The following is a 24,687-nucleotide window of genomic DNA, read 5'->3' as shown; positions in this document are numbered from 1 at the left end:
GGAACAGAGCTACAGTGGTGCAGTAGTTAGAATGCAGTATTGCAGGCTGACTCTGCTCATTGTCAGGAGTTCAATCTTGCCAGGCTCAAGGTGACTCAGCCTTCCATCCTTCCTAGGCCGGTAAAATGAGGACCCAGATTGTTGGGGGTAATATGCTGACTCTGTAAACCACTTAGAGAGGACTGTAAAGCACTATGAAGCAGTATATAAGTCTAAGTGCTAAGTGCTATTGCTATTAGTTTCAGAAGGTAGCATCAGTTCTGTATTTAAGAAGGTGAGCGAAGCCATAGATTTGGAGCAAATTTCATTAGTACAGTGCTGAAGCCTGGATTTACTTCTCAGTGTTTTCAGAAGCTGATGCCTCCATTATTTAATGTTTTTGCTTCATTTTCACAGTTGTTATTAGTTTAAGAAATAAATCTATATATACAAACTCTGTGTTTGCTTTGATGATAAAGCAGTAATTTAGAGATGTGTTTCAAAGAACAAATAACTATGTAAACAAATAATATAAACACTACAAAGGAAATCCTTTGTAGATACAAACAGCAAAAACTTCAAATGTATCTAAGGGTGCTGGCAGAACCAGCAAAGCCCAGCTGCCAGAATCTGGAACTTTTTCCCCATGGAAATTGACTTTCTGTGAGCATAGGACAAATCTGCTTTTAAAATATGGATCTAGTGCCCTTATAAAAGACTACTAAACCGATATTTTTTTTAAAAAAAAAAAAACTAGGTGTAGAACTCTTTGAAGAGTGATAAACCCATCTTTATATAGAACCCACATAAGTACTTCAAACTGTGCTAGTCAAATGTTTATAGGCAGATGCCTCTGCAGAGGTCAGGTGTCCAGTCTCTTTTGTAGCGGTCAAACAATATTAAGAAATACAATTAGACAATGTGACTTGGCCTAATAGGGGGAGGGAAAATCTATACTTTAACTATGTGGGTTTGCGTGGGAAATAGTTAGATCTGGTTTAATGTCAGGGTTCTGACTGAAGAACCCAAGCAAAGCAGGCATGACAGAGATGATCCAATCTCCTTATGCAAAACTTTATTGAGTACATTATTTCAGCACGTATGAAAGCAAAACCAGATCTAGCTATTTCCTGCGCAAACCCAACATAGTTAAAGTATAGATTCTCCCTCTCCCTATTAGGCCAGATCACATTGTCCCATTGTGTTTCTTAATATTGTTCTGAGAAAGTCTTTTTGGCTCTGGCAAACACCTGATGAAATATCCTTGGTTCCCATTGCTGTTGTCTTGTTGCTGAAGTGTACATTCCATTCTTTCTCTCCCACCCCCCTCAGATTGTTGGCAAGCTGAGAATCAAAAATGGCTGAAACGGCAAAAACAAAATTCAATGCTTGACATAATGACCATGGACTGGAAAAATGGCTAATAGGAACTGGGTAGATCCTAATCTTGAATGCATTGTTAAGTACACTGTCAACGAAGCATTCTAGATTATATCCGTGGCCAAAAGAAGAAAAAAGGAGAAACATTATGTTCTGACCTAGGCTTCCTTAGAAAGCATAAAGCACAAAGCACAATCTTAGTCCCAGCAAACCTCTTTTATTCATACGGCTGTGAATTATTGTCATTCACAGTCTGAAAGGCTTCACAAATAGTCTTTCAGGCTAATGTTTATAAACACCCAGCTTATCTCCATTGGAATGCTGCCAGAGAACTAATTGCCAAACACAGGGCAAGGCCAAACTTAGCACAGAGTCAAACAGAACTTCCCAAAGCTTGAACCGACCAGACGAACTAATTGCTTCCTGCAAAAGCTCACGTCCCGTTCGCTCCTCTTTTATGTCTTATGGGAGAGGCCAATCATCTCCAAGCCTTACTCCCAAGTCGACCCTGTTTTCTAAATTGTTCTTGTCTTCTGGCAGCTCTGCGCATGTGCACACTGGGAACAGGCTCCCACTGTTCTTCTGCCTCACTGATGTCAGGCTCCGGAGGCTCCGGAGGCAGCAAATAACTACCAGCTCTGCTGGCCACTGGCAGGCCACAACACACTACTTTAAAATCGGAGAAATTAAACATGGCTTGAAAATGCCTGCACTGTGAGCTGGGGTTGAGATAAGGACAGTCCATTTCACTCCATGAAAATATGGCATTTTTTAAAAAAGCAGAGTTAGGGAGATGTGCAGGTGAACTCAGATTCAAAATAAGTACTGGCCTTCAGGGTTTTGAATTCTAGAATTCTTTGAGCCAAATCCCATTTCTTATTTCGGACAAACTTCAGCCTACATTTTATCAGTTCCTTTAGAAATAGGCTTGTATATATATTTGCAATTTCCTTACTGAAGATCCTGGAGACTGTTTTTTTCAAGGACTTAATTAAGAAGCAAGGCTCATACTGTGAAGAGGATATGGAGAGAACACATACAAAATTGATTGCTGCTGCTTTTAACCCTTTAACATTGTCAACAAGATACTGAGTTAAAAACAGAAACAGGCACAAATATAAATGCGAGTCTTGGAACAAAATTTACCCAGCTAGACCAACATGAATGCGTGCTTCTAAATAAGAATCACAGCCTCAGTTAAAGCAATAAAATCATTTTAAAAGTCCACAAGTCTTCTCAAAAGTCTTGAAAAAAGAAGGACTAGAAGAGCGATGATAGCACTGTTCCAATATTTGAGGGGCTCCTACAAGGACGAGGGGGTCAAACCAGGGGTGAAATGCTACTGGTTCAGGCCGGTTTGCTCGAACCTGTAGTAAAAAATGCTATTGATTTGCCAAACCGGTAGTAAAAAAATGTAAAAAAAAAAGTTCTGATGATCAGCTGAGCGACACACAATTGTTGGAACTTTTTTTTTTTTACTTTTTAAGCATTTTTAAACTATTTTTTTACTACTAGTAGTAGTAAAAGTATGCATTAAAAATGCTTTAAAAAGTAAAAAAAAAAGTTCCGACAATTGCGCATCGCTCAACTGATCGTCAGAACTTTTTTTTTTTACTTTTTAAGCATTTTTTTACTACCGGTTCGAACAGGTAGTAAAAAAATGCTTTAAAAAGGTAAAAAAAAAAAAAAAAGGCTCGGATGAACGCACCGCACAACTGTAATCATCCGAGCCTTTTTTTTTACTTTTTTAAAGCATTTTTTACTACCTATTCGCCCGAACCGGTAGTAAAAAAGTACTTTAAAAAGGTAAAAAAACGGTTCTGATGATCAAAGCTGTGTCACGGGATCATTGGAACCTTTTTTTAATACTTTTTTAAAGCATTTTTTTACTACCAGTTTGAGCAAATAGGCAGTAAAAAATGCTTTTAAAAAGTTTTTTTTAAAAAAGGTTCCGACGATTGCGCAGCCCAGCTGTGATTGTCACAACCATTTTTGTTACTTTTTTAAAGCATTTTTTACTACCTATTTGCCCGAACCGGTAGTAAAAAATGCTTTTAAAAAGTTTTTTAAAAGATTCCCAAGATCGCTTGTCACAGCTGATTCCCCCCTCTCACTGTTCTACTTACCTTCCCAAGCCTTCTTTTGGCGTGTACTGTGCATACACGCACAGTGCACGTTTGGTGCGAACTGCACATGCGTGGCCAGCGAACCGTTAACAAACGGGTTCAGATTTCACCACTGGGTCAAACTATTCTCCAAAGCACCTGAAGGCAAGACAAGAGACAATGGATGGAAACTAATCAAGGAGGGAAGCAACCTAGAACTAAAGAGAAACTTCCTAACGGTGAGAACAATTAACCAGTGGAACAGCTTGCCTTTGGAAGTTGCGGGTGCTTCATTGCTGGAGGTTTTGAAGAAGAGATTGGACAGTCACTTGTCTGTAATGGTATAGGTCAGGGGTCAGCAACCTGCGGCTCTGGAGCTGCATGTGGCTCTTTCACCCCTCTGCTGCGGCTCCCTGTCACTCAAAATCTGCGTCACAACCGCCAATGTGTGACATCCACCGGCACATGATTTATTGAGCTTTTCAACCCCCGGTAGGACAACCATGGATAAATCCAAGAAAAGAAAAGTTTCAGAAGAAAACAGAACATTTAATTCAACTACATATGCTAGTTTTGTGGCCGCTCAAGAAATAGTCAGGCACAGGAAGGGTTTTGTGGCTCCCGGTGTTTTCTTTTCTGTGGGAAACGGGTCCAAATGGCTCTTTGAGTGTTTAAGGTTGCAGACCCCTGGTATAAGTTCTCCTGCTTGAGAAGGAGATTGGACCAGAAGACCTCCAAGCTCCCTTCCAGCTCCGTTATTCTATGTTCCATGTTCTGTGCCTCAAGCGCCACCAAGCTCAAGAGAGCCTGGTGGCACAGCAGACTAAAGCACTGTTATTAACATCAGCTGCCTGCAATTACTACAAGTTCAAATCTCACCAGGCTCAAGGTTGACTCAGCCTTCCATCCTTTCTAAGGTAGGTAAAATGAGGACCCAGTTTGTGGGGGCAATAAGCTGACTTTGTATAAAATATACAAAAGTATGAAGACTATTGCTTAACACATTGTAAGCCACCCTGAGTCTCCGGAGAAGGGCGGCATATAAATCAAATTTAAAAAAAAAAAAGTTTCTTCTAGTTTGGATTCCTATTTGTTGTTTTTTATTGCCTTTAAAAAAACCAATGTTACAGCATGAGCAATGATTAGAAATTCACACTATCTGGATGAATTACATTGTCTGTTTCTGCTTTTGAGGTTGAAGAAGAAAATGAGGAGAGGAGGAGGAAATCCAACCATATGGAATACAGGTAGTCCTCAATTTACCACAGTTCATTTAGTGACGGTTCAAAGTTTACAACGGCACTGAAAAAAGTGACTTATAACCATTTTTCACACTTACGGCTGTTGCAGCATCCCCATAGTCACGTGGTCAAAAATCGGAGGCTTGGCAACTGGTTCATATTTATGACTGTTGTAGTATCCTGAGATCATGTGATCACCTTTTGCCACCTTCTGCTGAGCAAAGTCAATGGGGAAGCCAAATTCACTTCACAAATGTGTTACGGGTGCCGTCGGCCAAACAATGCTGACTGGCGGCCCCCAGGGGGAGAGCCTTCTCTGTGGGGGCACCTACTATCTGGAACGAGCTCCTCCCAGAGATACAGAGGATCCCGGATCTGTGCACCTTCCGCCGCGCTCTAAAGACCTTTTTATTTCACCAGGCAGGCCTGGCCTAATTTTCTCCCTCTTTTATAATAGAATTTTTAATTTTTAATATTTTTTAGTATTTTATATATTCAAATTTTAAAATTGGTTTTAAATTGATTGGGGTTTTAATTTATCTGGGCCAAAACTATTTAATTTGATATTAATTCTGCTTTTAAATTTTGTATGTATGGATTTTATTGTTGGCTGTTCACCACCCTGAGTCCTTTGGGAGTAAGACGGTATAGAAATCAAATAAAATAAATAAATAAATAAATAAAATATTAACTTAATAACTGCAATCATTCATTAACAACCGGTGCAAGGAAGGTTATAAAAGGGGGCAAAACCCACTTAACAAATGTCTTGCTTAGCAACAGGAATTTGGGGCTCAGTTGAGGTCAGAAGACAAGGACAATCTGTATTTCGGCTATACGATTGATTGACTATATAGGGCATCAAGTTGGTATTGTATTCTTGATACCACATGATATCCTCACTCTAATTCTGCTCAGATAGGAAAATGACTATCTGAGCTTGCGTTCCAGAAGTTTTAAATGAGCATTTTTCATTATCTGCTATAACCCAGCTAGTCCCAATTAAACCAAAATCTATCAGGGAATCAGAGGTGGCATTCAGCCAGTTCGGATTGGTTCAGGCGAACCGGTGGCGGAAATCACAGGAGGGTGATTATGTGAATCCCACCTCTGCAGGGAATGTTGGATAAGGATCAGTGGTGAAATTCAATTTTTTTTAATACCGGTTCTGTGGGCGTGGCTTGGTGGATGTGCTGTGGCTTGGTGGGCGTGGCTTGGTGGGCATGGTAGAGGAAGGATACTGCAAAATCCCCATTCCCATCCCACTCCAAGGGAAGCATACTTCAAAATCTCCATTCCCACCCCACTCCAGGGGAAGCATACTTCAAAATCTCCATTCCCACCCCACCCCAGGGGAAGGATACTGCAAAATCCCCATTCCCACCCCACTCTAGGGGAAGGATACTGCAAAATCCCCATTCCCAGCCCACTCCAGGGGAAGGATACTGCAAAATCCCCATTCCTACCCCACTCCAGGGGAAGGATACTGCAAAACCTCCATTCCCACCCCACTCCAGGGGAAGGATACTGCAAAATCTCCATTCCCACCCCACTCCAGGGGAAGGATACTGCAAAATCCACATTCCCACCCCACTCTGGGACCAGCTAGAAGTGGTATTTGCCGGATCTCTCAATTACTCAAAATTTCTACCGGTTCTCCAGAACCTGTCACAACCTGCTGGATTTCACCCCTGATAATGATACAGTGTGAGCTTTGTGTGACAACCGGCCTTCACATGAGAAGAGCTATCCACCAAGTGCTTGCTTATGAGCTATCATATAACTGGCCTCAGATACATCACCAATATATTTTTGCCTGAAGATCATTCCAGGAGAAGTTGTTACTGTGCTACTAGCCTTCCATACTGTGGGATCCACCATATTTCAAACTAAGATTTCAAAAAAAAAATTAAAAATCCACAATGTTCTCATAATCAGAATAGAATAGAATAGAATAGAATAGAATAGAATAGAATAGAATAGAATAGAACAGAACAGAACAGAACAGAACAGAACAGAACAGAACAGAACAGAATAGAATAGAATAGAAACTCTATTACGGTCATTGACCAGCAATAGACATACAATAAATTAAAAATAATACTTACATTAATCGTGAATAATAACATCCCTGTTATGAAAATACATAATCTCAAACCGTTAGGGTCATTCCCTAATTTACATGAGTGGAGAAGTATGTGAGTAAATGTATTTTTCCAAAAATTGTTAGAGATATCTCCAAAAATTTGGCACCAGTTGACATCTATAATTCTGTAACCAATTTTTTTCTTGTGGAACATTGCAGCGACACAGAATTTTGCCACTGCATGTGTGGTAGCCGGGTTTGAGTCTTGGAGGAGAAAGCCTACATAAAAGTCACCTGTCCTCCTTGGCAATCTCTCTAGTAAGGGGAGTTCTCATAATCAGTGAAACATCTGTGACTCTTTTGCTAAATCTAAGTCACTTTTCTTCAGACACTCTGTCCCCAACGTAGTCTTTCAGATATTCCCTTGACACCCTTTGCTATAACTGAATCCATACCAACTTGCTGTCAGTAATTCCCTTTTTCTCTTTCTTCCCACCATTCTATCACTACAGACTTCTCCATAAAAGCTAATTCTCCATATAATGTATCCAAAACATGCTAATGTGAGCCAGATGTAATGGGTGGAGGGAATGGCTTTGAAGGACAGGAGAAAGAGCTGCTAACAAGACAATGGTCAAATAAAGGAATCTTGAGTCCAGGGCAGAACTGTAACCTGAGTAAGCATCACAGACAAGACCTTCCCTAGTTTGAGTCTATTATTTCTAGATCTATAACTGTCTGGTTTGGTATAGCAACCAAAGAGGACATGTACAGACTCCTAACTGACAGGCAAAACTGCAGAAGAAACTATTGCAATCAGCCTGCCTTCCATAGAAAACCTGTACAGTATATTGTGCAAGTTAGAAGGAGGGCTGAGGAAGTATCCGTAGATGTCTCACATCCTGGATATAAACTGTTTCAACTCCTCCTCTCAGGATGATACCATAGGGCAGCGGCCACCCACCTTTTGGGGATCAGGGCAGTAGTGGGTTCCACTTACCTTTGCTACCGGTTTGGAATCGGGAGCATGCGTGCGGCGCTTCTGCGCATGTGCAGAGCATCCATGATGATGTCCAGGTGGGTGGGCGGAGCCTCCCACCACCCCCAGTACCAGTTCGCCCGAACCGGGGCAAAGCAGTAGAAAGCCACCATTGCATCAGGGATTGGTTCTGTGGAGAGAGGTTTTTCCACAGATTGGAGGGGGCATGGTTACACATGTTTCCTGCATCCTGCAGATGGGGCTTCGCATGTTTGCATGGCCCGCTTTCTAGTATGCCGTGGACTGGTGCCGATCCATGGAGCGGGGTTTGGGGATCCCTGCTATAGGGCATTGTATCCCAAGACAACTACCCTGTTTCCCCAAAAATAAGACATCCCCTGATAATAAGCCCAATTGGGCTTTTGAGCGCATGCGCTAAAATAAGCCTCCCCCTGAAAATAAGCCCTCCCAGAAAATATTTAAACGCAGAGCTGGAAATCAGGTAAGATGACAAGAGGAGCCCCATCTTGCTCTACGTGTCCCAAAATAATAAGACCTCCCCGAAAATAAAGCCAAGCGCTTATTTCAGGGTTCAAAAAAATACAAGACAGGGTCTTATTTTTGGGGAAACATGGTAGACACAGAGTTGTCCCTCGTGCCATCACTCTGCTGAACACCTAATTCTGGCAGATGACCAAATACAACAGTGACTACTAAGTTTTTGGTCTAATGTTCTAATGTATATTAACTCATAGTGTGTGGCTGCAATATTATTATTTATCCATTTTATTATTTGTTTACTTTCCCCTTTTATTGGCAGTACACATTATTATTATTATTATTATTATTATTATTATTATTATTATTATTATTATTTAATCTTTAGTGAGATTCACAGCCTTTGAGGCTGGTTAATAGCTCAGCAGCTCGAGTCCTAACCAAGGACCTAGGAACTGTTAAGGTATCGTCGGAGGATGTAAGCTGTTCCGAGTAAGGTGGTTTTTTGTAGAGTCAAAATGTTCAAGTCCGGCAAATTTAGAATTTCTAAATAGCGGGGTAGCCCTTTGGGTATTGCTCCAAGGGCTCCAATTACAATCGGGACAACACACGATTTCTTTTTCCACAGTCGCTCAACTTCAATTTGCAAGTCCCGGTATTTTGTGATTTTTTCTTGCTGCTTATTTTCAATCCATGCATCACCAGGTATTGCAATGTCAATGAACCATACTTTTTTCATTATTATTATTATTATTATTATTATTTTCTGTTGTTTTGCAACAGTACACTGAGCATTTTTGTACTGGAGACAAATTTCTTGTGTATCTACACTTGGCCAAATAAATAAAGGATAAGAATAATTCTCATAAAAATAAAGGAAGGGAGGGGGAAGGGCATTGAGATTTGCAAGATTCTTCTACTAAAAACTTTATAATAAAAGTAAGATTAGCCTGCATGACTTTGGTTTCCTAGACTGGTCTACCTTGAAGGACTGACATCAAGCCATTTGTGCCGTGATTGAGAACTCTGGATTGATTTGTTCTATGATTTATGACCCTAAATTATCTTTTTTAAAAAAGTCTTGCAATTTGAGGACAATATGTCCAACAAAAAAAACCCTAAACAAAAAGTAATCACAGTGCACCAATGAATAATTAACATTTGTGTAATAATTAAATGTTGAGATTTAATTATTTTGTGACTCTGTACTTTGGAGGGATTATTAATAAAAACATTTAATAATTAATCTCTAGAGTTTTTCTATACATAGCCTTTGAAGAAAGAGATGGTTGGCCAACCTGAGTATAAAATGATTGACTTTTTAATTTCCCATAATTCCCAAACAACATGACCATGGTTGAGTGACCCTTTGAGAGCTGTATGCAACAAAATTTCATTTTAATGTATGCCGATTAGTGTACATTCAAAGCAGGGGTGAAATCCAGCAGGTTCTGGAGAACCGGTAGCGGAAATTTTGAGTAGTTCAGAGAACCAGCAAATACCACCTCTGGCTGGCCCCAGAGTGGGGTGGGAATGGAGATTTTGCAATATCCTTCCCCCAGGAGTGAGGAGGGAATGGGGATTTTGCAGTATCCTTCTCCTGGAGTGGGGTGGGAATGGAGATTTTGCAATATCCTTCCCCCAGGAGTGGGGAGGGAATGGGGATTTTGCAGTATCCTTCCCCTGGAGTGGGGTGGGAATGGAGATTTTGCAATATCCTTCCCCCAGGAATGGGGAGGGAATGGGGATTTTGCAGTATCCTTCCCCTGGAGTGGGGTGGGAATGGAGATTTTGCAATATCCTTCCCCCAGGAGTGGGGAGGGAATGGGGATTTTGCAGTATCCTTCCCCTGGAGTGGGGTGGGAATGGAGATTTTGCAATATCCTTCCCCCAGGAATGGGGAGGGAATGGGGATTTTGCAGTATCCTTCCCCCAGGAATGGGGAGGGAATGGGGATTTTGCAGTATCCTTCCCCTGGAGTGGGGTGGGAATGGAGATTTTGCAGTATCCTTCCCCTGGCACGCCCACCAAGCCACACCACACCCACAGAACCGGTAGTAAAAATAACTGGATTTCACCACTGGCCTATCATCCCTGTCTTACTGTCCCCCTTTATCTGTATTTATTTCCTTTTTTTCATGCTTATGTTCATACTTATACTTGCTACCTGGTACATGTTTGACAAACAAATAAAATAAATAAAATAAAAAATAAATTGTAAGTTCTGCCACTGTTGAAGGTACAGAGGAAGTACCTCTGAAACAATGACCCAATGGGTTATGGGTTGTCTAGTTGTTTATTATTATTGAGTTCCTGAACTTGGGTTTCATTGCTCCTAGTTCAATACCCTAAGTCAGGGTAGGGAACGATGGCCCTTTTATGACTTGTGTACTTCAACTCCCAGAAGTCCTGAGCCAGGCTGGCTCAGGAATTCTGGGAGTTGAAGTCCACAAGTCATAAAAGGGCCATCGTTCCCGACCCCAGCCCTAAGCACTACACCATAGATAATTAGTAAATGAATTTCATACAGTAGAAGCAGACACAAGGGGTCCACATAAAATAATTATCACCTCTACATAAAGAGAGAAAGCCTTGTAACTCCAGACTAAATCTTACATTTGGGGATTAAGCAGAATTGGTGCCATAGTTATGTTTAGGGAAGATGAATCTGTTTGAATAAAATCTAGCCTAACATGATGCAAGATGGGAAAATACATGCTTAGAACTCCCAATTTATTAATATTTACTAATACAGCAATTACTCCGCTTCAGCTGCAATTTGTCTGCTGAATAATGAGCAACAGTACCAATTTCATTCATCTAAATAATCTCCATTGAAATTGGGATTAGTGTCAGTGGGAGCAGGCAGGAGTGTAGCTGATTTTTTTCTTAAAATGTTTTGTTGTATAGAAAATAGGCAGTAGATGTGCTAATGTTACAGATGTTAGATCAACTTGAAATGGAAGACAATGCTTGGAATTCTGATGCTTTTCATCTGTAGCTTTTTTTAATCTCCTTTTTTCTTTTCTAAACGTTTAGTGTTTGCAATGGCAATAGCAAAAAATTATGATTGAAGATCATAATTACATATGATTATTATACATCCATACAGGTAGTGCTCAACTTACGACCACAATTGACCCCAAAATTCCCGTTGCTAAGCGAGACAGTTGTTAAGTGAATTTTGCCCCATTTTACGACTTTTCATGCCACAGTTATTAAGTGAATCACTGTGGTTGCTAAGTTAATAACACGGTTGTTACTAACTGGCTTCCCCATTGATTTTGCTTATCAGGTCACAAAAGGTGATCACATGACCCCTGCATCCGTCATAAATATGAGTCCGTTGCCAAGCGTCTGAATTTTGATCACATGACCACAGGTATTCTGCAATGGTCGTAAGTGTGGAAAACAGTCATAAGTCACTTTTTTCAGCACTGTTGTAACTTAAAACACTAAATGAACTGTTGTAAATTGAGGACTATTTGTATTTTATTTTCATTTGTTTTCAATCCACCGAGTAAATTTTCTGTAGAAATCTTAAGTCTGCCTATATCTTCTCTATATATCTCTTCATTATGGTCTGAAAAGTAGGAATTAGCCTTTGCCAAGACTGGAGAAGATTTCAGACTGTTCTTACGGACTTTTTTGGGGGGGGAAATGAGCTTGTGATTTATGGGTGTGATGATTTTAAAAGGTAGACTATGCAAAGAAGGAAATCATGCTGAAATGGATAAATTAACTTCTTGGATTAGAGAAAAGACACCAGCTACATTTATTGGTGACTGGAAATCTCTTATGGACTTTTTTATATATAAATTAGGGGGGAAAGGAATGTGATTTATGGGTTTGATGATTAAACAGGATAGACCATAGAAAGAAGACTGTCATGAGGTAAATGATTGTATGATGAGGTAACTTTATAGAGAAGTTAAAATATAACTGTACTTATCACTGCTGTGGAGAATACTAGAAGCCACTTCTTTGCATCTTTCTTTTTTCAAAAAAAGTTTCAATAAAATCATATTAAAAAAATAAAAGAAGGAAATTATGTTGTAATCTTAGAGGGCGGTAAAATATTAATATGCTGTTAATGATGTTAAGAAGATTGGAAGCTGCTTCTTTATAACTTTTTCTCTCTTTTTTTCCCCTCTTCTCTATTTCTTACTTTGCACTTTTTAAAACTTGCTTTTTTTGCTTTCCTTTTTCTTTCAAAATGTTTGAATAGTTTTTATTATTACCTTATAAATACTAAATATTTTACTACTTTATAAGTAACTCAAGGCGGTGAACATGTGTAATACTCCTCCCTCCTCCTATTTTCCCCTGTTTGAGCAGGGGGCTGGACTAGAAGACCTCTAAGGTCCCTCCCAACTCTGCTATTCTGTTATTCATAGCTTGCGAATCCCAAAAAATGACACCATTTTTTTTTGTGGAATCAAAATGTAGGACTCAAAGCAAATAATCAAGGCTCACTGCAGTTTTTATTAAACATGTGTGCTGGTGAAACTCCCTCCAAAAAATATTGAGAGACACCCCACGCCACAAAGGGATTCACTAATATTTATACATCTCAAAAAGTAATGCATAGATAACAGATAATATAGGCATTCATATTCATAGGTAATGGATCTCAGGTTATCTCCTGCACCAGCTTACTTTCAAGAAAACAAAGAGGAGGAATAATGCAATAAACCAAAAGGAGGGAAAAAAAATAAATCAATAAAGCAAGAGAGAATGGCATCTCCCATAAATCAAAGAGAGGGAGCAGTTAAGAATGCCAGATGCTAAAAGGAAAACATCGCCCATTGGCACTTTGAGAACAAATTTATGGGAATTGTTTTAAGAAGATAACAGGCTATTGTTCAAACTCCAAAGCCCAAGAACCAAGGTGGCGCAGTGGTTAGGGTGCAGTACTGCAGCTACTTCAGCTGACTGCTAGTTCAGCAGATCAGCGGATCAAATCTCACCGGCTCAAGGTTGACTCAACCTTCCATCCTTCTGAGGTGGATAAAATGAGGACCCAGATTGTTGGGGGCAATATGCTATTTAGTATACTATCTTTGGTGTAAGCCCCCTCGGAGAGTGGGCGGCATAGAAATACGAATAATAAATAAATAAATAATAAATAAATTCCTTATAGCTCTATACATCAACTTGATTTAGCTGATTCCATTCATCTAAGGACTGATTGTCCCACAACCCATCCCTAGCGTTAAATATGAAGGAGGTTAGATCTTTCTCTTTCTCATCAGTTGTCTCTGGGAACCACCTTAAACCATGAGACTTTCTTCTCTGTCACAGAGAAAAGGGGGTTGATTTATTCTCCACAGCACCTGAGGGAAGGACAAGACATCACCGGTGGAAGATCATTAAACAGGGATCCTACCTAGAAGAATTTCCTGACACTGAGAACAATTAATCAGTGGAACGGCTGACCTCTTGAAAATGTGAGTGCTCCACAAAAACCTTCTTCAGGTTTTCAAGAAGAGACTGGACAGTCATTTGTCCAAACTGGTTCTTAACCTGTGGTCTGTGGACTCCTGGCTGGCCACAATGTCATTACAGAGGGTCCACGAAAGTTTAAAAAAATGTTATGATTTAAAGCTTGAGTTAAGTGTTGGGAGTTGGTGGCCATGCTCTGTCAGCAGGGCTGTCTTAACGCATGGGCCTGATGGGCCCTTGCCCGTGGGCCCCACGAGCATAGGAGCCCCATCCTTATCTGTGTATGTTAACCCTTCAATGCACCTTGTATCATATAAATACAGCAACTGTATGGCTTACTGAGTATTATTGTGTTTTTCAAGCTTCGTGTATTGTTCAAATGTTTATCATGTTGATTAGTTGTTGCTGCACAGCATGGTTTTAATGTTTCCACACCGATTTTGTTGGAAGTGCCAATAAAATAAACACCGTGTTTCCCCAAAAATGAGACCCTGTCTTATATTTTTTTGAACCCTGAAATAAGCGCTTGGGCTTATTTTCGGGGAGGTCTTATTATTTTGGGGCGCGTGGAGCCATCTTACCCAATTTCCAGCTCTGTCTCCCTAACCTTAACCAGAGGAAATGGCGGGGACCGGCTGTGCGTGCATTTAAATATTTTCGGGAGGGCTTATTTTTAGGGTGGAGGCTTATTTTAGTGCTTGTGCTCAAAAGCCCGATTGGCCTTATTATCAGGGGATGTCTTATTTTCGGGGAAACATGGTATATGTTTAATTTTATCAACCATTTACATTTTTATTCCTGTGAATAGTTGTTGTAGGGGGCACAATACACTGCTTTGCCCAGGGCCCATAATGCTGTTAAGACGGCCCTTGCTCTGTGGCCACGAAAGGTATTTAAAGGAGGTCCGTGGTGAAGAAAAGGTTGAGAACCACTGGTACAGAGTCTCTTACCTGAGCAGGGGGTTGGACTAGAAGACCTCCAAGGTTCCTTCCAACCCTATTAATAGTGGTGAAATATAAAATTTGTTACTACCAGTTCTGTGGGCGTGGCTTGGTGGGGGGGTAATGTGACTGGGTGGGTGTAGCCAACCTTTTTTTTTTTTTTTACTTTTAAAAGCATTTTTTCTACAACCTCTTCGGCCAAAGAGGTTGTAGAAAAAATGCTTTTAAAAGACTCTGACGATCAGGCAACTCAGCTGGGATTGTCAGAGCCTTTTAAAAGCATTTTTTCTACAACCTTTTTGAAGGTTGTAGAAAAAAGGCTCCGACGATCCCAGCTGAGCCGCGCGATCATCAGAGGCTTTTTTCTTTTACTTTTAAAAGCATTTTTTCGGCAGAAGAAAAAATGTTTTTAAAAGTTAAAAAAAAGCCTCTGATGATCGTGCGGCTCAGCTGGGCATGGGGGGGGAGGCAGGGATTTTTGCTACTGGTTCTCCGAACCACCCACTGCCATCGCTACCGGATCAGGCGATCCGGTCCAAACCGGGAGCATTTCACCCCTATTCTATATGCTATGTTCTTTTGTAAGTGAGGACCCACCTAGAATTCAAAGATCGCTCCTAACTACTATGTGCCTAGCCAATTATTCTCCTTTTAATGCTACCTAACCTAGTACCCATCACCATATTTTTGTTTTAAATAAAAACTAACGATTAGCAGATCAACGGTATTGCAGTGGTAAAGGAAGATCTTAAAGACAGAAGAAAATGACTCCTGGTTCTGATGGGACTTGATTTGTTTTCTAGCTTGGAGGGGGAGTTGTTGTAGGTTTGCCTGTTGCAACGTACATTTATTTTTATCTTGGAAGCTTGCCATATCATTGGCATTAATCACCATGATGTGTCATGCTGCTAAAGTGTGCAACAGCATGGTGCACGAAGGGGGAAAAAATGCGAATTGTTTAGCTTGCATATTTTTTCTCGCTACAGAAAGACACAATGGATTCCAAATGAGCAGAAAGTGCCTGCGGATTTAAATGACTGCATGTGTGCTCCAATCTCAAAGAAGAATAGATAGAACATTAAGCAGGGGGGGGGAAACTTTCTTGCTTTTTCCCCCTTTGCATTTCCTAGCAATTTCCTTTTATTTATTTATTCATTTATTTTATCAAATTTATATGCCGCCCTTCTCCTGTAGGACTCGGGGCGGCTCACAGAATAGAAACAACATAACAATAAAATAGTGCTAAAACAAGCCAATTTAAAATCCCCAGAAAATTAAAACCTCGCGGCAGATCAGGGAATTTGCTGAAAAAGCCATGTCTTCAGGTCGGCGCGGAAAGTGAGGAGGTTGGGGGCCGTCCGGAGCCCGATGGGTAACCCATTCCAGAGGGTCAGTGCGACCACAGAGAACGCCCTCATCCTAGGGGCCACCAGCCAACATTGTCTGGCCGACGGCACCCGGAGGAGGGCAGTCCTATGTGAGCGCACTGGGTGGTGGGAGGCCGGTAGGAGGTGGTCTTGCAAGTACCCCGGTCCCATGCCATGAAGGGCTTTATAGGTAAGTACCAGCACCTTGAAGCAGATCCGAAGGGCCACCGGCAGCCAGTGCAGCTCGCGCAGGAGAGGTGTTACACGGGAGTAACAGGAAGCTCCCATAACAAATCGCGCGGCTGCATTCTGGACCAGCTGGAGCCTTCGGGTGCACCCCAAGGGCAGCCCCATGTAGAGGGCATTGCAGTAATCCAATCGAGAAATAATGAGAGCATGAGTGACTGTATGGAGGGCATCCCTGTCTAGGAAAGGGCACAACTGGCGTACCAGGAGAACCTATGCAAAAGCCCCCCTTGTCACGGCCGTCAGATGATCCACCAAGGACAGCCGTGAATCAAGGAGGACGCCAAGATTTCGAACCCTTTCAGAGGGAGAACCCTTTCTTAGTTTCATTGGGCCCATGCATTTTTAAAAATTGCATTGCGGTACAGGATGTGGGTGTGGGAGGGTAAGCCTGGTGCAAATTGCAAGGAAAAAAAGTGTGCTTTTTCAGACATCGCTTGGATCTCACTGTACTTAATTCTCTCACCTTTTCACTTCCTGTTTTATGTAGGAGCAGAGGTTCTGAAGCAGCTGCTGAAGACCCCAAATGACGGTGGGGCCGACCAGTTGCAGACCTCTGTCACTGCTGGAATAACAGGGTTAAGAGCAGATGTCAAACCGCAAGAGAAATGTACGGATGTTTGCGACGTCTGCTTGCTGCAAAGTTTCCTTGCGTCATTAAAATTGTCCTTGCATAACAACAGCCTGCTTCTCTTCGAAGCTCTTTGATTTTTTCATTGTGTCACAGAAGTTTGATCAGGGCCCCCTTTATTTATTTATTTATTTATTTAAAACAAGTTTTATTGGGTTTTTTCTTTTCTCCTCTCCCACCTTCACCCATATCTTTCTTTCTTTTTTTTTTTTTTAGACAGAGTGTTGGTCGTTTCTTATCTTATACAATTAGTCAAATTCAAATATATTTTACTCTGTTACAATTTTTGTCAATATCGTCTTTCCCCCTTTCCTTTTTTTTTTGAATATACCTCAGTATTTCTATACTTGCATACATAAACACCTTCTTCATTTATCCCTAAATTCTAACTTTGCTAGTTGTACATATTTATCCTCTTTTATTCTTTAACAATTCATTCTTTTTCCTAATATATTTATATTTGTTTGTTCAGAGCTGCCTTTCTTCTACTTCATCTTCTTTTTTTACTGTACAGCAATCTTTCTCCTCAAACATAGCCTCTCCCTCTTCTCCTTCCAACTTTCTTTGCCCACCTTCTTCTTCTCTTCTCTACTTCCCCTCCCTTCTCCTTCTCCTCCTCTCTTCCCCCTGGTCTTACCTTCTCTCCTACTCTGCTTTCCCTTCCCTTCCTTCCTCCTTACTCTTCCTTCCCTCTCCTTCCTACTCCCCTCCAGTTCCTTCATCTCTCTCTATTGCTGTATTCATTTTCAATTTAATGTTTTACATTGTGGAGTTCAGGCAGCTGATCAGGGCCCTTTGAAGCAATGATGGAGAAAACCATATCCTAACTTCCTCTTCTTTGAGGAAAAGCTCCTGCAAGGGGATGGACGGACTGATTTTTAGATGATATTGTGCTTGATTCAGGGGGGTAAATGAACAGGGTTGTACACGAAAGATGTCTGCGCACATCGTTTTTCCGTGGATTGTTTTGGTGACACCAAGTCCCTAATGTGATACTTAAACAGCAATTAGAGCTATTTGCATTAAGGGCACTGCTGGAGAGAATGACAGAAGATAATGTGAATTCTGCCTGATGATATGTTATACAGATATGTTTTTAAACCCGACCACTTTAGTTTCTTCTTGGATTTACTGCCTAAATGGTGCAATTCCCCACCACCACTAATACTGCTCATTTTCACAAAGGAGAGAAGTAGCTAAAAGGATCCCAAACCTCTTGTTTTGCTTATTTGTTTCTCAAGTTTTTTTATTTTTTTCACAAACATATCAATGCGTGAACAGTGTGGTTCCTGGGTGTCTCATATTTTAGTACAAATAAAATAATATTCATTGTATTTACTACGTTTGACAAGCTTATATAAGTCTGGTAATAGAACACATATTTATGTCAATTTATAATCTTTCATTATTTAGTTATTCAATATTTCAATATGATATTTTTATGCCAATCACCATATTCTGAGTGTCATTCCTTTTACTACAAATAAAATATTATTAATCATATTTGTTACGTTTAGCAAGTTTATATGGTTCTAATAATAATACACATATTTATGTTGAGTAATAATCTTCCATTATTTAGTTATTCAATATTTCAATATGTTATTTTTATGCCAATCATCATATTATTCAAGCATATTTGATAATAACATTGTTCAAATTCTGATTTCCCCCCTTGTTATTACTTCACCTTATTATATAAGCATGTGTATTCCATTAATCCCCCCACTCCCTAGTTTGCATCCCTATTCTAATTTTTAATTATGCCACTATTATATTTAAAAATATTATCTTTCTATCCATCGTCTCTTGCCCACTTTAAAGCTTTATTTGTTCTTTTCTTAGCTTGCCTCCCATATTCTTCTCTTGGATCTTTGTCTCTGTCTTGACCAATCATTTTAAACATTTCTCCCTTCTCTGCCCTATTCCATTGTCTAATTTTCAAAATATCTACTCTTGTCCCTATCTCTCTTCCAAAAAAATATTCCTGCAGCTCCAGTTCCTTTTTTAATTCCGTTAAAATACTCTCCCCTCAGCTTATTTCATCAATCATTGTTGTTTTTGTGGTTATCTCCTTCTTGTCATCTCATTTTATTTGTTGCTTTTCTGTTCTGTTTTTTCATCTACTCTTTCAACTGGCTCCTTTTCTTCCTGGGCATCTTAGTCACTCTTTGTCCTTTGTATCATGGTTTCCAGCTCTCCATCTATGCTCTGCATTTTATTCATAATCTCCTTGTAGCTTCTTAGAATAACAGAGTTGGAAGGGACCTTGGAGGTCTTCTAGTCTAACCCCCTGCTTAGGCAGGAAACCCTACACCACTTCAGACAAACGGTTATCCAACATCTTCTTAAAAACTTCCAGTGTTGGAGCATTCACAACTTCTGGAGGCAAGTTGTTCCACTGATTAATTGTTCTGTCAGGAAATTTCTCCTTAGTTCTAAGTTGCTTCTCTCCTTGATTAGTTTCCATCCGTTGCTTCTTGTCCTGCCTTCAGTTGCTTTGGAGAATAGCTTGACTCCCTCTTCTTTGTGGCAGCCCCTGAGATATTGGAACACTGCTATCATGTCTCCCCTGGTCGTTCTTTTCATTAAACTAGACATACCCAGTTCCTGCAACCGTTCTTCATATGTTTTAACCTCCAGTCCCCTAATCATCCTTGTTGCTCTTCTCTGCACTCTTTCTAGAGTCTCCACATCTTTTTTATATCATGGCGAGCAAAACTGGATGCTTCTTGTCAAAGTATCCTTAATGCTTTGAATTACCGATGTCGTTTCTCCCCAAATTCCACTCCTTTCTTGCTGGTGAAGCATCTCGTTTAGTTTTATAACCTTTCTGGCTGCAGAAAGGTTAGTGAGTGAATCCCTGCAGTTGTTAACTTAGTAAGATGGTTGTTAAGTGAAAAGGGCTTCCCAGTTGATTTTGCTCATTGGAAGGTTGCCAAGGGGGATCACATGACCCCAAGACATTGCAACCGTCGTAAATACATGCCAGTTGCCAAGCGTCTGGATTTCGATTGCATGACCATGGGGATGCTGCAAGAGTTGTAAGTGTGAAAAACGGTCGTAAGTCGCTCTTTTCAGTGGCATGTAATTCTGAACAATCACTAAACGAATAGTTATAAGTCAAGGACTACCTGCATTGAGTCTCTAAAAATTACATATTTTCACAAAAGGTAAGGAAAGCTTTACTCTCATCTAACCAGCATCAATAAGGACCACCAAACTGGAAAAAGTAGCTCTGTAGCACCCCCTTCTGGCCCTTATAAGTTTTGAGTGCTGTGTCTTCTTTTAAGGACAGGAGAGAGAATTAAAGCACAAATCTTCTGCTCTTGTGATTTAAGAATAAGTTTTATTAAAAATATGGAAAAGGAAAGATTGGGCAGTCAAATGCCCAGTTATAGTGGGATGGAACAAGGGATTTAATACTGTATTGACAAAATATAACCAACTTCTCAAACATCAGCCCCAGTGGTGAAATCCATTTTTTTTTACTACCGGTTCTGTGGGCGTGGCTTGGTGGGCGTGGTGTGGCTTGGTGGGCGTGGCCTGGTGGGCATGGCAGGGGAAGGATACTGCAAAATCTCCATTCCCACGCCACTCCAGGGGAAGGATACTGCAAAATCCCCATTCCCGCGCCACTCCTGGGGTTTGTTGCAAAATCCCCATTCCCACCCCACTCTGGTGCCAGCCAAAGGTGGTATTTGCCGGTTCTCCGAACTACTCAAAATTTCCACTACTGGTTCTCCAGAACCTGTCAGAACCTGCTGGATTTCACCCTTGATCAGCCTCCCATTGAATGCCATGGGAAAATGAGAATAAGAAAGGACTAGAATTCTGTATTCATTCCTCTTTCATTTTTATTTGTTAGTAGTCAGTTTCAGATATTCCCCTTGTTTTAGGAAGTGACGGTAAAAAAAAACAATAGTTAACAACAAACATAATCTTTCGTTTGCTTTCTTTTGTGGAAAATAAGTGTAAAACTGGAACTGGTTTTATATTATTATTATTATTATTATTATTATTATTATTATTATTTATTTATTTATTTATTTATTAAAATTATATACCGTGCTATTCCCGAAGGACTCAGGGCGGTGAACAGCCAAAAGATAAAATACACATAGTACAAACGTTAAAAACCATTTAAAAATACATTAAATATTTTGGCCCAAAACAAATTTAAAACACCCCAATTTATAAAAACAAATTTAAAAGCAATATAAATACAATTCAGCCCTTGGTGCTCTCTGAGCTTGGTTTTGTTTCTTGTAGACATTTCATTACCCAAACTATCCAGTGAAGCAATTGCAAAAAACAACCAAGCTCCGAGAACACCAATGACCCCTCATTTCAACCCTGAGATTCAAATGTTCTCTTTTATTGGTACAATTCAGCCCACTGGCTTCAATGACATTTAACAGATTAACAGAGTTGGAGGGGACCTTCCAGGTCATCTAGTCCAACCCCCTGCCCAAGCAGGAGACCCTGCCCCATTTCTTGGTTGATTGTTCTCACGGTCAGAAAGTTTCTCCTTATTTCCAGGTTAAATCTCTCCTTGTTCAGTTTCCATCCATTATTCCTTGTCTGGAAAATAGCTTGACCCTTTCCTCTCTGTGGCAGCCCCTCAAATATTGGAAGACTGCTATCATGTCTCCCCTGGTCCTTCTCTTCACTAGACTAGCCATACCCAGTTCCTGTAACAGTTCTTCATGTGTTTTAGTCTCCAGTCCAGACGTGATATCCAGCAGGTTCTGACCAGTTCTGGAGAACCAGTAGTGGAAATTTTGAATAGTTTGGAGAACTAGTAAATACCACCTCTGACTGGCCCCGCCCCCATCTATTCTCTGCCTCCCGAGTCCCAGCTGATCGGGAGCAAATGGGGATTTTGCAGTAACCGTCCCCTGGAGTAGGGTGGGAATGGAGATTTTACAGTATCCTTCCCCTGCCACACCCACCAAGCCACGCCCACAGAACCAGTAGTAAAAATTTTGGAATCCCACCTCTGCTCCAGTCCCCTAATCATCCTGGTTGCTCTCCTCTGCACTTTTTCTAGTCTCAACATCTTTTTTTATAGTTTGGTGACCAAAACTGGATGCAGTACTCTAGGTATGGTCTTACTAGGGCTTTATAGAGTGGTATTAGCACCTCACTTAATCTTGATTGTATCCCTGTGTTAATGCAATTTAGGATTGCATTGGCTTTTTTGGCTGCTGCTGCACACTGCTGGCTCATATTTAGTTGGTTGTCCACTAAGACGCCAAGATCCCTCTCGCAATCACTGCTATTAAGCCTGGTTTCACCCAGTTTGTATGTGTACTTTTGATTTTTCTTGCCTAAGTGTAGGACTTTACTTTTGTCTACATTGAACTTCATTTCATTCAGACTGACTGTTTGCAGCTATGTCTCTTAAAAGTTAAGGTGAGGGCTTTTTTTTATGTGAACATGTGATTGTCACACTCCAGATTTTATATATATATATATTGGTGAAAATTTTCTTCCATATATTTTTTCCTGTGTTTCTCTGTATACTCTATGCAATTGTCAATTGAAAGTAATTAGTTCTCCAGGTACTTCAATTTAAACTTCAATAGGATTTAAGGCAAACAAGAAAGGGGGATGCTAATGACTGTGGGGTGATGTGTGAACATCTGCTTCATTAAATGTTCAGAGGGCACTTTGTTTTAATTGTTCTTTAGGGACTTGTGGCAATGCATGCTGCACAAATTGGGACATTGATTAAAACAACAAAGAGCCAGAGGGAAGCTAATTATTCAAGGGTGAGTGAATCTCCTCAGCAACGTATTACTCTATAATACCTAAATATCTCAGTATATCAAAGGTACAAAGGTGAGCAGTATATGGCCCTTCTGATAGTGTTGAATTTCAAATCACTTTAGATTTACAGAGTATGACCAACGGTGAGGTATGATGGTTTTATTTATTTATTTTATTTATTTTATTTGATTTGTATACCGCCCTTCTCCAGCAGGACTCAGGGCAGTGAACAGCCGAGATAAAACAGAGCATACAAAATTTAAAAAACAATTTAAAAGGTAATTAAATAATTTCGGCCCACAATTTAAAACAACCCAATTAAAACCAATTTCAAATTAAAACCGAAACGGATGGAATCAAGCCAGCCCGGCTAGGTGAAATAAATGAGTTTTCAGGACCCGATGAAAAGTCCGGAGGTCTGGTATCGTGCGTATCTCTAGGGGGAGGTTGTTCCAGAGGGCGGGTGCCACCACAGGGAAGGCTCTCCCCCTAGGGGTCACCAGCCGACATTGTCTGGCGGACGGCACCCTGAGGAGGCCATTTCTGTGCGAGCGTACTGGCCGGTGGGAGGCTATTTCCAGCAGAAGGCGGTCTCGTAGATCATCGACATTTGGAGAACCAGACTGTCCATTTCTGCCAACGAAATCTGCAGGGGATTGAAAAATAAGATGATCAGAGCAATTCCAAACATACTCAGATTTAAATATCACCGTATTCCATACAGCACAGACGAGTCTTGCTTGATAAGAGCATTTGTCCATTTAACACAGTATATGTCTATGGAGATTCTCAGTCATCCAGGTCATGGTTATCCCAAAGGTGCCTTTTCAGGAGCCAACTGGACTTTCTGGTTTTTCTTTGAAGACATTTCGCAGCTTTAATACTCTTCCCCACTTCCTGCCAGCTCAATTCTTCTTAATCACCGTTGCTGCTTTCAGACTAGATGAGAATTTTTGAATACTTGGGAGTGTTCTCCCTGTCATGCATTAATCAAATTATAACGTTCACTGATTTTGCAAAATGTCCAACTATACTTGATTAAATAACATCTTCTGTGGAACCATTTAATCTGAGGAAACACTAAACTAATGGGAAACGATGAGCTACAGAAGAAATGAAGGAGATGGGCAGAAAGAAACTGCCCCTTTCTTTACTACCTTCCATCAAACTGTCTTTTGCAGCAAACATATACTGTAGACCTTTTTATCGCTGCCTCCAAGGCTAGAATTTTTAGGACAATTTTGAATCTACTAACTTTTTAGTATGTCTGCATTTTCTGCCTCAGAGGCATTTCGTTGGCCGCTGTCGGAAACAAAAGGCAAAGGCTTGATCGGGCAAGACTATTCTTGGCAATCCCAAATCACCTCCTTTAGCAATGCCCTGGCAACACCAACCTGCCCTTGGCTCCCAATTAAAAATGAACCTTCAGTCCCCAGATGCACAAAGGTGGAGCTCTCTGCAGTAATTACAAGCATATTTATCTGGGATTAAGTCACTGAATTCTGAGCAGCCGTATATAAAGTTGCACTGTGTGCGAGAGGAAAGGTGATGAGCTTTGTCCCAAATTCCATTTTATAGAGAATATAGAACAGCCATTTATTCTTTGAGATCCTGTCTTCTGAGGTAATAATGTGTTAATGCTTGCCCAATTAATACTGATTTTCCCCCCCTTTTACGTTATTCCACGGAGTTAAGAAAGCATAAGTATTTCATAGGATTAGAAAAGAGCAACGGTGAAATCCAGCAGGTTCTCACAAGTTCTGGAGAACCGGTAGCGGACATTTTGAGTAGTTCAGAGAACTGGCAAACACCACCTCTGGCTGGTCCCAGAGTGGGGTAAGAATGGGGATTTTGCAGGATCCTTCCCCTGGACTGGGGTGGGAATGGAGATTTTGCAGTATCCTTCCCCTGGAGTAAGGTTGGAATGGAGATTTTGCAGTATTCGTCCCGCCACGCCCACCAAGCCACACCATGCCCACAGAACCAGTAGTAAAAAAAATTGAATTCCACCACT

The sequence above is a fragment of the Pantherophis guttatus genome, chromosome 6, assembly GCF_059756535.1.
Source record: "Pantherophis guttatus breed Tessera chromosome 6, ASM5975653v1, whole genome shotgun sequence".
Taxonomy (NCBI): Eukaryota; Metazoa; Chordata; class Lepidosauria; order Squamata; family Colubridae; genus Pantherophis; species Pantherophis guttatus.
This window is presented reverse-complemented; position numbering follows the sequence as displayed.